The 11,703-nt window shown below is 43.2% G+C and overlaps 1 protein-coding gene across 2 annotated transcripts in view; it reads left to right on the top strand.

Annotated features, from left to right (window-relative positions):
- Positions 1 to 609: 609 nt before the first annotated feature.
- Positions 610 to 11,703, top strand: part of BTBD3 (BTB domain containing 3) — a 33,983-nt gene continuing 22,889 nt past the window's right edge. Inside the window, exon 1 of one of the 2 annotated variants that reach the window (XM_057701959.1) lies at positions 610 to 774. The gene's annotated coding sequence lies outside the window, so the exon portion shown is untranslated. The remainder of the gene's footprint in view (positions 775 to 11,703) is intronic. The other variant, XM_057701961.1, reaches the window with a different exon arrangement.

Below are 11,703 nucleotides of genomic sequence, written 5' to 3'. Positions count from 1 at the left end.
ATATTACTTGATATTTTTTTTTTTTTCCATTTCTGCCTTTGTGTTGACCTTTCTCCCAGGTGAGCTTATCTTCGACTCTATCTCTTATCCATCTCTTACCCTTCCAGGCTTCTCAAAGTTCTCTCATCACCCCAGCCAGAGGCAACTCTCCTTCCCGAAATTGCTTAAGAGTGTGGTTAAGGTTTGCAGTTTCAGGTACTGAGTAATCTCAATGCACTTTTGTCATCTGTTCAAAGAGAGGGCTGGAATCAGTGCCCGAAAAGGAATCCCAAAGTCAAATTCAATAGGTTCACCATTACCTGAGGATGCCCTGTGCTCTGCACAAAGTCTGCCAAAGTAGGTGCTCAATAAATATTTAACACCTTAATTGACGAATGATACAGAGAAGAAAACTGCAGCCTGTGGAACAAGGGCGAACTTGCTTCTCAGGGAAGGGTGACTACTGGCCCTCTTCCACTTCCTTACCTTTCACAGGTCCATGGTCACTGCCCGCTCAGCCACTGGACCCCAGGAAGCGACAGGCAGTGCGCATGCCCGGTATCCAAGGGCGCCTCCGGGCGCGCAGCCCACTCGGCCCCGCCCCCTCCAGTCGCCCGGCCGCGCGCGCGCGCGGCCCCGCGGAGCGTGCCCTGCGTGCGGGTGCCCGCCGAGCCCGCCGGGCGCCGGATCCCCGAGTGCCCGGGCCGGGGCCTGAGAAGCGGGCACCGGGCCGGGACAGCGAGCGGTAAGCAGCGCACGCGGCCGCGCTGCCTGAGGCGAAGAGGACCGCGAGCGGTGAGTGAGGGCGCCGCGGGCGAGCGGGCGGGCGCCTCCGCGCGTGCGCAGCGTCGGACCGCCGGGCCAAGGGCGCGCTCCCGGCCGCGGGCTGGAGGGGCCAAGCGCGGCGGGGCCGGGACGGGTCTGCCGGCCGGCGTCGGGTCGGGGGGTGTGAGGGCGCCGGCATCCCCGTCCCGGCTCGAGAGGCGCTGGCCGCGCGGGCGGGCTCCCAGAGGCGCCCCAGGCGGGCCGGTGCCGGCCCGGCGCGGGGGTCCTGGCTTCCGGGCCCGAGGGCAGGGCCAGCTGCAGCCGAGGACCCCGGGGAGGGGCGAGGCGAGCCCTGCGCGGTTCCTGCCGGCCGTCGGGGCGCCCCCCGAGTGCGCGACCCCGGAGGTGGCCGAGGTCCAGGGAGGGGGCGCGGCCGGGCAGCCTGGGCGTCGAGCAGGTGGCGGGGCCGCGCCCCTCGCGCAGGGAGGCGCGGGTTGGAAAGGGGAGCAAACTTCTCGCGAGTAACTTTACTGGGGCGCTGCCTGCAGGCTGCAGGGGCGGGGCCCGCGCTGGGGGCTCCGGGGACCGACACCCCAGCCCCGCCCGGCCCTGGTGGCCGCGGGACCCCGGCGAGTGCTGGTGGGCTTCTGCGGCTTCGCTTGCCTTCTGGTTCTGGAGCTCGTCCTCCGAGTTCTGAGCGGCGTTCACGGCCCATTCGCTCTTAAAATAGATGTGTAAGTTTGGTGTTTTGGTAAGAAGGATATGTGCTCTCTTAGGAAGGAAAGGTTTATATTGCCCGGTTTTTTTATTTCAAAGAAAGTATCGTTAGGGCATGCCGGGGACTCCTGTTTATCAAGAAACCTATTGTCCTGTGTGTGCTTGGAGAAAGCCAGCTCATTTCTATTATTAGCCGTAAAAAGACAGGGAGATAATTGTGCTTTTTTTTTTTTTTTTTCTCCTTTCTTTCCCCCTCTCTCTCTTTTTTTCACCCTTTGGTTTAAATACTCTCCGCCACCTCGCCACGTCTTGGAGTACTGTAGTTTCCAAAACCAGCTGCACAAAAGGATACCTGGAGAGTTTTTTAAAACTCTGCTCAGAATTGCATCCCAGACCAATTAAAACACAGTGTGCAGTTTAAAGTTGCCTCGGTGATTCCAGTAGTGCAGCAGAGTTTGGGAAGCACTGGTTTAATATAAGAAAGTCAAGATTTTAGTTTTGCAAAGTAGCATTCAGTTTGTAACTGCTGAGATGAAACTCTGGCTTGGTTTTCCATAGACAGGAACGCACAAAGAGTGGTTTGTCGTCCCCCACCCCCCCGGGGAGGAGGGAGGGAAGCGTCTCTAACGGTTCAAACTTTAGCTGAACTATATAATACGACTCCAGCGTCCAGACATTGTTATAACTGGTGTTTTGAATTTCTTTTGGGTGTGTTGAATTTCCTAGTAGTAAGCGCATCTTCCGTGACCCTTGCCACAGCCAGCCAAGAGGTTTCATCTTTTTTTAACCCTCTCTCAGCCTCCCTCTCCACCCTTTCCCCATCTCGCCTCTTTTAACCATCCCCCCAGCCTCTGGGAGGATCCCTTCCCCCAGCTTGTACTGACTCTGAGGGGTGACCGTGGGTTACCATAGCAACGAGGCTTCCAGGGGAAGTGGGCGGGTCTACCTTTGGTTTTCTGAATAGGACTCTTCCTTTTCTAAAGATTTTGAATGACCCTTTTTAGTTCTTGGCCTCGGCTCAGGTAAGGGTGAGTTCACCCAATTATACTTTGTCTTTCTAAGTAATTACAGAATTATTTATTAATGCTGTAGTATGGAGGGATAATGCCAGCAGCTATGCTGTTCTCTCTTTACCAGTATTTGCACTAAGAACTTGTGTAACAAAGTTCCAGAAGAGGTGGAAGCAACTTTTTTTAAAAAATGATTTTTCTTTGGGGCACACAAATCTACGAAGTGTACGCATCATTTTTCTAAAGTCCGAAGACATATTTAAGAAATTTAAAAAGTGAAATATGATCCTATATTCATGCAAAAGCCTTTACTAATTTGTGGCCAAAAAATGTCATTGTCAGTTTGTAAATTGTTTCGTTCCTAGAAAGTGCTTTGCCATGATTCTTTGCAAAAATGTTAAACCACTGGTAATGTTATACTTTAAGATAACAAAGGAGAGACAGTTTGTCTACGGATTCGCCCTGCTCCTTCCTTTCCCCAACACACACACGTCCAAAGATAATTTACTAAAATGTTCATTGTTTTATGCTCAAAACAGATATTCCACAGCCAGCTAATTCCAGTTTACCTTGCAAGGAACTCTTAAAAGTGTTCCACACAAAGTAGTACAGACTATGTAGTCTATATTTACCTGTCTTCAGGCTTTTTGTTTTTTAAAACCTTTCAAACTTTACTATGGTAAATAATAATCAGAATTTGATCAGTCAATTCGGAATGCTTATGGTAGTATAGTGATTCCCAGCATGTATTGGGAATTGCAGAGATTTTCTCTACTCTTGTGTTATGTGCTAGTTAACTTTCAGGTTATCAAGCAAATTCTGTAAAGCTAGTTTTCCCCATTTCACTCTGAGAAAAGAATAATAGTGGCAAATCCTCTCCTTTGATGGACCTTATAGTTTAACAGTAATGCTGTGCAGCTAAGGCAGTAACTTCTCACCTAATCTTTTCATTGCATGTTTAAAAATTGAGGCCTTCTAAGCAACTACAGTTGAGAATTTCTATTCTTTCTATGGTTTTTAAACATTTAAAAATAAAAAGCCATTGTCCTCATTGTAGACATTTTGGGAATGTCTACATTCTTTAACCAAAAGAAGTTAAGAAAGTAAAAATCACAGCGACATCCAGAAATAATCACCTGTTCATGGGTTGATATGCTTCTATTTGTCCCATTTTGTCTGCATAGATATACTTTTAAGCTAAATCAGCACATTGACTTCATTTGTAGTTTTAAATACTGCCCTTTTGGTTAATATATTGCAGACATTTCCTGTGCCCTTAAATCTTTGAAAATAAGATTTTTAATGATGGGTATGCCAAAGTTTATTTAAGTAGTTTTCTCTTATTTGACATATTTCCCTTTTAGTATTTGGGAATATGCTATTAAACTCTGGTTGTAAATACTAGCTTGGCCACTTCCCTTCTAAGTGACCTTAATTACCTAATTATTTAATTGTGCTTCCTTTATCCATAGAACAGGGGTCATAATTACGCCGGCAACATAGAGTTTTGGAGCAGTGGAATGAACCAAATAGGGGAATGTCTTCAACAGAATCTGGCAAAGGAGGTAGGCTCAGAAAGTAACAGACAGAGGCAGAGCTGGGGTAAATGCCCTTGTCTAAAAGTCTCAGTCTCTGACTTGCTCAGGCTAGATTTATAGCAGAATTCCTGGGGCAGAGGTGAACTCTTTCATGACTCTTGAGGCCTGTTGCCAAGTTGCTTATGCCAGGATGCATCGATTCCCTGATATGCTGAATGGTCTTCCCATAGTGTCAGCGCTCCAGTGTTTAATCTTTCCTAATTTTCTATAAAAATGTGATCTGATTTTGATTTTTTTTTCCTTTGGTAACTAGTGAAATTAGTCATTTGCTTTTTATTTGTTTATTTGGCCTTCTGAGATTTAAATGATTTAAAATATCTGTTTTATATAAACAGTATTATGCCTTTATCATATTTGTGGTGTTTTTTTTCCTCCACAGCTCGTTGTTTGTCTTTTAACTTACTTTATGGTGTTTTCCAAACTACAAGATATTTTCACTTTTATGTAGTCAGCTCTCTCCATCTTGTCCTTTTTGACTCTTCCTTGTAAATATTTACATTTGAAAATATAAACAGAGGTGAGGTAAATGAAACAAGAATTTTGGAAGTATCTTTGATTTGTACATTTCATAGCACCTGGGTGTGAACTGTCTTACAGCCCCTCCTCCTCCTGACCAGCCCTTTGGCCAGCACCATCTGTTAAACAGTCCATCCTTTCCTCATTGGGTTGTGGTCTTCCCTTTCTTATTTTTAAGATCTTGACTTGGGTCTGGTTGTTTTAGTTCTTAGATCATCTGTCATTGACCTTATCTTAATCAATGCTAAATCTTTTTAAATGTACACTTAGAATATATAGAAATATTTGCTAAAGTGAGTCACGCTGTTCTTTTAAAAACCATAATTATAGCCATCTGTCCTTTCAGATAAAGATTATCTTACTATCTTTATACTAATACATGAACATAATTTAAATCTAAGAGTACTAAAATACTTACTGTAAAGTAAATGGTCCCCTCTCTCTCCCTGTCCCCTCCCCCACCCCCGAATCCCCTTAGGCTCCTCAGTGGCAACCTTTTGACTGTTCCTGGTTTCTTTTGAGTTTTTCACTGGCGCCACATTTAAGGTCTTTTCCTCTTGGGCTGGGCAGAGGGTTGTCTTCAGGTGGCACCCTGCTCTGAGGAAACAGTCCAGCTGCCAGTGTTCGGGAGGCATCTGGCTGGAGTGTGGCATCTGGCTGGGTTCTGGTGCTCTCACTGTCCAAAGACTTACCTGTTTTATCTGCTCTCCCAGGCATCAGTCTCCAGTCTTGATGGGCTCAGGGACCGTGGGCCAGAGCTCCACAGTGAGGAGGTGGACAGGGCATCTGGAAAGTAGGCTGCTAACCTTCCGTTAGCCTGCCACCCTTTCTCCTCCAGTTTTGGAGCAAACTGGAGTGCTTCTCAGCTTTCTTCACTGGTAGTGAAGCATTTCACTGTTAGGTCTGCTGAATTTCAGCTACTTGTCCATCTGCTTTCCACTTTCATGATATTGTTGTAATTTCCACTACAGTTCTTTAAGTCCTTGCATCTTTGTCTTCTGGAAAGAACTCCTCACTGCCATTTTTGTGGAGTTTAGAGAGAGGATGTGCTTGAATGTTGTGTTGAAAGCGCCGTCTTAACCTGGAAGGGTCTGCAGATGAATCCTTAGAACTGATAAGTATCCAGTTACTTTGGTTCTTTGTCAAGGACTGTCATGTACATGTAGAGTGTGGTCAGTGTGTCTGAAAGGATGTGAGATCCTCTGCCTCTTAGCAGTGGTGTTTTGTTTGTTTAATTTTTATGTAAGTCCTAATAGTTCTTGTTAGGGTTCTTCTTAGGTATCTATGTTTTTGTTGCTGTTGTGATGGATTCTTCAAATTGACTATTGTTCTTATAAGGTGGTTGTTGATTTTTTCTATCTTTATTTTAGAGCTGGCTCTTATTCCAAGAGCTTTGCAGTTTATTCTCTTGAGTTTCCTAGTTATATAACTAGTTGTATATAATGACATTTATATCTACTTCTTTCTAATAACTATACCTTTTATTTTGGTTTTATGGCAGGCTGCACTAGTGTTAGCATTTTGGAACGTTATCAAATACTTCTGGAACATTATCAAATAGTAATGGCAATAATGTGCAAACTTTTGTTTTTTGATAGGAAAAACAGTAGTACAATATTGGCTTTTGGTTTATCATAATTCCTTATCAGGACAGAGGAAATGTATCATTCTCTTTCTTGTTTACCTAGAAGTATTTTTATTATTTTTTTAAGGGATAGGAATTGAATGTTAGCAGATTACTGTTAGCAGCTACAGTTTATCACTGGTATTTCTTAAATCTACTGACATGAGTCCCAAATAGTAAACTGGAGTAAATTCTTCCTTTTGAATAATTCTTAGAAGAATGAATTCAGTTCGTGACAAAATTAAAAGATAAGGTCCACATTCAATGCATATTCATGTCTTCTGGGGTGGGGCCTGAGTGGGATATAGTCACCAGGGCTTTTTCAAAAGAAAATATTGTAAATTGCAGAACCCAACAATCAAGTCTCATCTTTATCTCTTGGCAGCATTTAATATAATTGGTCATTCCCTCTTTTTTGATTTGACTTTCTTCATTTGATTTTGAGGACACTACAGTCTCCTGCTTTTCATTCTATACCACTGGCTTTTCAGTCATTTTTTTTAAATGTGTGCTTTCCCCTCCCCCCCTCCACATCAGCCTATTAATTTGGAATGCTTCAGGGCTCATTTCTTGTAGGACTCTTGTCACAAACAATTGTAAGATTTTAATAAAATATACCATGTAGCTCCTTAAGGCTCCCAATGTATATTTCCAGCTGGGGTGGCTCTCTTAAACTCATGATGCATATATCCAACTACTTTTTTGACTTCACTTGAATATGTAAAAGATACTTCAATTTTAAGGACTAAAATGGAATTTCTGGTCTTCCTTTTCAAGCCTGCTCTCCCTGTAGCCCGCCCTATTTTGGTGCTGGGTCAGCTCCGTTTTTCAGGTTATTCAAGTCAGAAAGCTGGGAATCGTCTTAACTCTTCTCTTTCTCTCCTACTTACATTCAGGCTGTTAGCAGATCCTGCTGCTTTATCTTCCAAATGTATCCAGAATCCTGTCTTCCAAATAAATCCAGGAGTTCAACGTCTTTTCCCATCTCTGCTGTGAGCACCTTCCTCCAAGTCTCCAGCATCTGTTGCCTGGGTGGTTGCAGTGGCCTCTCCTTTCTCCTTACCTGCCTTTCCTTAAATATGTTATCAGCATAACAAACTGGAGTGATGTTTTTAAAACATAAGTCAGATGTGCTTAAAACCGACCTGCTGGCTCTCCATGTCACTCAGAGTAAAAGTCAGATTCCTTGTAAAGATTCAGGAAGCCCAGCACTTTCTGGTTACCAAGAACCCTGACCCCCGTCGCACTCCTCTTGCTGGAATGGCATGCTCTCCATTCCAGCCATCCTCACTTCCTTCTGATCCTGGAACCCTCCAGGCACATTCCCACTTTGAGGTCTTTGTGCTGGGTTTTCCCTCTGCCTGTAATATTTTCTCCCCAGATACATTCATGACCAGCTCCCTCACTGCCTTCAGGTCTTCACTAAGCTACCACCTCCTCACTGATGTCTGTGCTATTTACAGTAGCAAACTGTGCCCAGTATTCCTCTTGGAATGCATTATGTTTTCCTTTTCTTGTAGCATCTACTACCTTTTAAATTACTGTGTGACTTATTTATTTATTGTTTATTTTTGGAGAATTGTCTCTTTCCCCATCCCTGCTAGACAGTAAGTTCCTTGTGGCCAAGTATTTTATCTCTGTTTTTTAATGTGACCCAAGTGTGTGGTACCTAGAAGGTGGTCAGTAAATGGTTTCTGAATAAATAAATACAGTCTGCCTTCTCCATTTTTTTCCCCAGCGAATTTCTCATAAAGCAGTATGGTCCTTTGGCATCTGTGGATTCAACATTGGTGACTTAGCATCCCATCAGCAAGGGGGATGTTGCAGAATATGTATAATTTATAGTAGATGTGATAATACAGAGAGTGGTTATGAGGGTTAAATAGGATGCTGTGTGCAAAGTGCTAAACTGTGCTAGTATATAGGAACAGTCACTTAACTGTCAGAAAGTCTTAGCCAACTGCCTTGATTCACATCTGAATGATGTGAATTGAATTCTAGAACCTGCTCTCTTTGGATTTCAGTTTTTAACCAACAGTGGGCAGTGGCCTCACCTTGGGAACATTTCAAAATACAGGGAGCCTGAGCTCCCTGGTAAATATCAGTGATATGTTGTTCTTTTACTTATTCTTTAACCCATCTGTTAAAGTGGAATGCAACCACTTGTTTTCTGCTTTTGTGCTATCTTGCCATTCAGGACCTCTCCCCATCTCCTTTAAGTCCTTTTTCCTCTGAGGTTCTAGCTGAAATATGGTCTTTTATAAGGCGATTTTAAAATCCTTCAGAGGCATGGAGAGGTACATAGTTGAACATGATATTAAATCCACAAAATCAAAAGCTCTCAGGCCTTTACCTTTAGTTTCCCAGACAAACATGCATTGTGGCTGTCCCCGCTGCGGTCATCAGACAGAATTTCTAGATAGAGTCCCTGTTTCTGTCCTTCAAATCAGAGAATATCTCAAAAACGTCAGCCTCCCTCTCCTCCTTCAGTAGAGTAAGAAATATTTGTATGCTTTGTATTGTGGCAATTGCTGTGCAAATAAGGGCACTCATGTGCCAGAACAAAATGATTGTTTTAGATCGCGTAGGCAGTCAAGGAACAGATGGTAAACCAAAACCATGAAGTATGTATCTCTAGGAATACAGAAACCCAATACCAGTAACCTGAACACAGAAACATGAACATTTTCTTCAATTTCTAACATTTTTCCTAAAAAAAAAAAAAGTTCCTTATTTTTTTAAAATATACTTAATTTCTCTGTAATAGTATATGAGCAAAGGAGGTCCCCATATTCCGAGGGTATAAACATTTTAGCCATGGTTACTGTACATATTAGAAATAAAATTTCACAAGCACCATTGTTGTGAATGTATCCCTGATGCATTTGCCTTGTCTTTGAAGCTGGGATCGTTGTATTTGTGTTTTGTTGGTTTCCATTCATTCTTTAAGACTTATCACTGTTACAGTTTATTTTATTGTGAACTCTAAACAGTACTGTTGGCCAAGACTCAGTGGAAAGCATTGACCTACCTTTCTGCTGCTGAATTGCAAAATATCCCTTAGTTTAAGCTGTTAATGGATAGCCCAGTTGGAAAACACACCTTGTTTTTTATAGTTCTACAACTGAGCTGGGGACCTGTATAAGTATTTGCTTTCGTTGTGAAGATTTTTTTTTTTTTTAATTGCCACCTTTTCTTGTATTACCCAGTTTTTTGGAAGCGTTGGTGTTGCCTACCCAGCGTCAGCAAACTCTGTAGTGAGGGACTGTGTTTGGCCTTCAGCCATTACACTGTAGGTCTCTGGAAAGACAAGGGCTTACGTCTAGATTGCTACCTACCTTTGTTCATGAGATGTGTAATGGAAAGCCAAGTGTACTAGTCAAACTGCATTTAGGTGTGTTTTGAGGGACTTGTTGGGGAATCACATTCCTAGAAAGACTAGAAAATGATAAAATTCTTAACTAGGGTTCAGCACACCTCTCTTAAAATAATCTTACTATTCACATTAAAAGTGGGAGAAGCTGGGCTTCCTAGGTGGCGCAGTGGTTGAGAATCCGCCTGCCAATGCAGGGGGCATGGGTTCGATCCCTGCTCCAGGAGGATCCCATGTACCACGAAGCAACTAAGCCCATGCGCCACAACTATTGAGCCTGCGCTTTAGAGCCTGTGAGCCACAACTATTGAGCCCATGTGCTGCAACTACTGAAGCCCATGCACCTAGAGTCCATGCTCTGCAATAAGCCACGGCAATGAGGAGCCTGTGCACCACAACGAAGAGTAGCCCCCACTCACTGCAACTAAAAAGAAAGCCTGCACACAGCAAAAAAAAGACCCAACACAGCCAATAAAATAAATAAAAAAATAAATTTATAAAAATGGGAGCAGCTGCCCAGAAGCACCTCCTGCTCCAGATGCAGGTTCAGAAGCCAAACCACTGTTCTAGCTGCTGCTTCCTCTCTTGCATAGCCCTTCCCCCACCCCCATGTAAGACACCCACTCAGGCAGGGGTGCATCCCAGAGTGCTCCCTCCCCAGGGTTTCTTCCCTCACCCCTCCTGTGGCCTCAGGAGATGAGGTGAGTAGGAGCTAGAAGCTGGCCTGGCTGCTGGGCTGCTGGAGAGGGAAGGGCAGTCGCTTCCACTCCCTACCCATCTCCCTTCAGACTCCCCACCCCTCCCCCGAAGGATGTCAGCACATATTTCAGTAAATGCTGTAGAATTTCTTTACGGGAATTAGTAGATTTTCTAGTTAATTTAACACCATTCAACAGGTTTTTCTTTGGGGCCTATGGGATCAGCCCATGCTTAGCTGAAATTCTACATTACTTTATTATCTGCTTTCTCCTGTCATAAAAGACTGCTCAGAATGCCAAAATCAATCCTGAACTCTGGGCCAGTATATAGCTCGCAACACATTCTCAAAATCATCAATCACCAGGCAGTGATGTACTCGACCAGGTGGGTGTCGCGTATGGATGTCAGTACCTAATGGTGTTTGGGTTGGGTTATAGGAAACCCAGGTGCTTGAGATCAGATCAACCTGAATTTTGATTTTACAGTCTTTCTGTGATAATATGTAATTACTGAATGTCAGGTAACTGGGAGGGTCACAATCCTACTAGCATGCACAAACTCTAAAATCTTTTTAAGAATGAAGCTGAGAAAGTGAACACCAGCTCTTTAAAAAAAGGCAATTTTTAAATGAAAAGTCACTACTGTATTTCCTTTGTCTGCATTTCTGCAAAGTCCTAACCTAAACTTTATTTCCAACACAGTTTTCAATTACTTAACATAGAGGAATATTTGAATAGTACATAATATCCGATATTGTATTATATAGAAATAGTATATAGGAGGATATTAAAATGATGTGTTGGAGGGGGAGGCAGTTTCTATCTGCTGTGTGTCTCTAAATGAAGGAAAAAAGTGAACAACAAATTCTCTTAAATGTTGGCAGCCGGGCTTACCTTGCAGAAGTTGTTACTTCTCATTGTCCTATACCAGAGAGCAAACTATCAGAGAGAGAAACTTGCTTCTTTCTAGTTGGTTTATGTGCAGCTACTAGAGACAGTTGTCTATCGAAAGTCCATTTGAATTTTTCTCTTAAGATCTTTGAAGAAGGTGTCAATTGATATATCTTGCTCCTTTTATTTGAGTTTTCTGAGGTTAGGGCAAAGCTAAGGTGCCAGTGTCATAGGACCAATAGACTATTAGCTCCTTGACTGCTGTTAATTTTTTGTGACAGAGATTGTCATTTTCTCATGTCCTCTGTTCTGTCTACCTAATGTGCAAAAAATAGTTGAGAATTATGCTCTGAGAATTATTATTTTCCAGAAGAGTAGAACCAAAAAGCAGGTATGCATAAAAACCTGGCCCTGATCACTTATAGGTTTTTTTTTTTTTTTTAAACAGTCTTCGTTAAAAACCTCTAGTAGCTTATTACCACAATCACACTTACAGTAAAAACCAAACTCTTTATGATGCCAGGTGGGCATC

The sequence above is a fragment of the Hippopotamus amphibius genome, chromosome 12 (genome assembly GCF_030028045.1).
Source record: "Hippopotamus amphibius kiboko isolate mHipAmp2 chromosome 12, mHipAmp2.hap2, whole genome shotgun sequence".
Lineage (NCBI taxonomy): Eukaryota > Metazoa > Chordata > Mammalia > Artiodactyla > Hippopotamidae > Hippopotamus > Hippopotamus amphibius.
The sequence above is the reverse complement of the archived record's forward strand: the minus strand, read 5'-3'. Positions and strand labels throughout refer to the sequence as shown.